At 38.6% G+C, this 2,995-nt stretch overlaps 1 long non-coding RNA gene across 1 annotated transcript; it reads left to right on the top strand.

Moving 5' to 3' along the window:
• Positions 1–320: 320 nt before the first annotated feature.
• Positions 321–1,443, top strand: LOC123094649 (uncharacterized). Its single transcript, XR_006445901.1, has 3 exons — positions 321–581; positions 670–722; positions 1,201–1,443. It is a non-coding gene; the product is annotated as an uncharacterized lncRNA (long non-coding RNA).
• The last annotated feature ends 1,552 nt before the right edge of the window (positions 1,444–2,995 follow it).

The following is a 2,995-nucleotide window of genomic DNA, read 5'->3' as shown; positions in this document are numbered from 1 at the left end:
TTGCCTCACATCAAGGAAGCCCCCGATTGGCACAAAAATAGGTAGCAACTTTGTAGCGAAGGATAAGATGGTTGCAAGCACTAGCAAGAAAAATACAAGACATGGAAGAGATGACAACGTAAGGACTTCTTCAATAATTGACATCAATGATACTTCTACATTAGATGATGTGGATGAAAGAGAGAACACTGTCAATGACGAGGAAGAATTAGGCAGTGAAGATGCTGATGGCGATCAACCACAAATAAGTGAATCAAGTGCCAAAGGGAAAAAAACTAAGAAACAAAAAGGTGCCACATCTATACAGCGGCTTGAAGATTCCATTATGGCTTATGTGAATTTCAAGAAAGAGCAAGCTTCCAAGAAGGAAAAAGTGTCACAGCAAGGAAAACAACCCTCAATTACAGAATGCTTGCAGGTCTTGAATGACATGGATGATGTTCCCGACGAGGTCAAAATCTTTGCCTCTGATGTTTTCAAGGATGCAGCAAATCGTGAGATTTTCCTGGGTTACAACTCAAGATTGCGGGGTATGTGGCTAAAGAAGGAAGTCGACAAGATTAGTCCTCAGCCTCCTCCTTGTAAGTACCATTATCTTGGTTTTCTGCATTTCTTCTCCCCACTAAAGATAAGTTTGCAAGGCTTAGTCGAGCGAGTATTCCTTTGCAGCTCGGTTTTCATCTGGCGGTATTCCTTCAATCAATCTGGTGCTCTGATCAAAGGTATTGTCTGTGTTCCTTTTATTTCCATTAGGTGAAGCATACCTTGCTTGCTCCTAGAGTCCCTTTGGCCTCAACGAGGCTCCGCTAGTGGGAGGGAGTAACATAATATTCTGGACATGTTTGTTATTATCCACAATAGACCTGTGTTGAGAACTTGCAATTCTTGGAGCTATCATTTTTGCATTCAAAATCATATAGACCTGCTGCTGTCTAGAGCATCTTTTCTTATTTAAGATGTTGTTTATATTGCTGCCATGTTGTTTCTTCATATCGGTGTTTTTTGAAAAATAATATGGTTTCTTTAAATTTAGTGACATGCTATGGCTACCTTGTACCATCTGGCTCCGCTTGGTAATTCAGGATTTTGTGCTAATCTTTTTGACATACATGGTTGTTCTTGACATGTGTGGCTGGTATCCTTCATAGAGCACAAAGTGTTCTTACATAGCTAATGTTTTTCAATTTTTTTTCTTTTCAGGATGTCCTTTCACATGATTCTATGATTACCCGAGTCCATGAAGCAATCAATAATCTTCCTGAAATATTTTATGTCTAAGCGCACAATGGTTGAACAACTGCCTCAATAAATTTGGTTATGTAGCATGCGGACAAGACGAGACAAGTATGCCTCGATAAATTTGTAATTTAAACTACTGACTTTGAGCACTATGAGTTATCGGAACTATGTTCAAATGGATGATTGCAAAAATATTATCCTTTTTTTGATGTGGTTGTACTGATATATAAATCAAAATTTTAGCTCATTTTATACCTGTGTAATTTGTGTGGAAGTGCAGTCTGTGCTGTTGAAAATTCTGTACGTGTGTATTAGAAAGTCTGTGCTGTTGAAAAGCTATACATTTGGGTGCCATGCATGTTTGAACATATATGTAGTGCTGCAACTTGGGCGCCATGTATATTTTACAACCGAATTGAAACTGGAGCCAATTTACAGGGGTGGCAGAAAAACAACATTCCAGGCGGAGGTTAGAAGCGGAATGGAAATACAACCCTGTGGCATGTATTCGGTTCGAGACTAGTATAATACAGGTGTAAAATGTTACAGGGGTGGCAGAAAAACAACATTCCAAGCGGGGCCTTAGCCTTTTTTTTCGTGGGACTCTGGCGATGCATGTAGGCTGTAGCGTTCATTTTTTTTATCTGTTTTCTGATTTATTAGCGTCGGATTAGAAATTGCTAGGCTGATTTTTTTCTATTTCCAAATGATAAATGACACACATGTGACTCGGAGCACTCCAGTCCTGACTTTTTTACAACTAAAATAAAGTTTTCATTAAAAAAACGGAAACTTGTCATCCGAAAAGAAAGTCGTCATGCTTGAAAACTAAAATTGCCATCGAAAACGTTCAATGTTGTCATGTATTCATGTCACACGTATATAACTTATCAGGATCCTTTTTATTGTATTGTATTTGTTCTTTTCTTTGTAAGCGCCTACACAAGCGCTTTGCAGTGGAGATACTCAGTGTCGTACGATTTTTGTTCGGCAGTCCGTCGTTTACACAGTAATTCTGGTATTGGGTTTAATGTGGCCCTGAGCTGCTTCATGATTGAACCTGAAATAGGCTGAGAGACCACGTACCAGCCAGGTGGTGATGTGTGTATTTCTCGCAAGAAAAAGCTGGTGATGTATGAAGCCACGAATCCTAGCCAGATTAAGTTACCGACGACGATGTACACTGTGATCTGGCCGTGTATCTTGCGCACATGCAACAAGCCAATGAATATAGCCAGAATTTTGGCCGAGATTCAATGATGTACGGTCGAAATCAATTTTGGCTAAGTAGAACGAAATCATAGCTAAGCAGAAAGAACAACTTCTCAAGCAGACAAGTACCTATAGATCTTACTCATTTATGTATGCATTTATCAGTAAATGTGGAGTTTTTAACATAAAAGGATATGACATCTTGGTACTCCCCAAGTATAGTAGAAAGTCTAAGAATATTGGGGCATGTTTTTTACGAAAATACAAATGTGGACATGGTTTCACGCGCACCTATATGAATAGTAATTTTTAAAGAAAATACTAGAAACATAATAAAAATCTGAAATTTTGGGGTACCAAACTTGATCGACCATTCTCTTATGTGTCATGTTTCGTGGAGAAATGACGCCCATGGTATTCTTATGAAGAAAATACTGTTTTGACCTTACTATTCATCACACAATGCTTTTCATATAGCCTTGATTTTGTCATTTTTGCCTAGAATACCATGAGTGTCATTTCTTCGTGAAACTTCATGCACGAG

Source organism: Triticum aestivum, chromosome 4B (assembly GCF_018294505.1).
Source record: "Triticum aestivum cultivar Chinese Spring chromosome 4B, IWGSC CS RefSeq v2.1, whole genome shotgun sequence".
Lineage (NCBI taxonomy): Eukaryota > Viridiplantae > Streptophyta > Magnoliopsida > Poales > Poaceae > Triticum > Triticum aestivum.
Note: the sequence above shows the minus strand (reverse complement) of the source record. Positions and strands in the feature narration are given on the sequence as shown.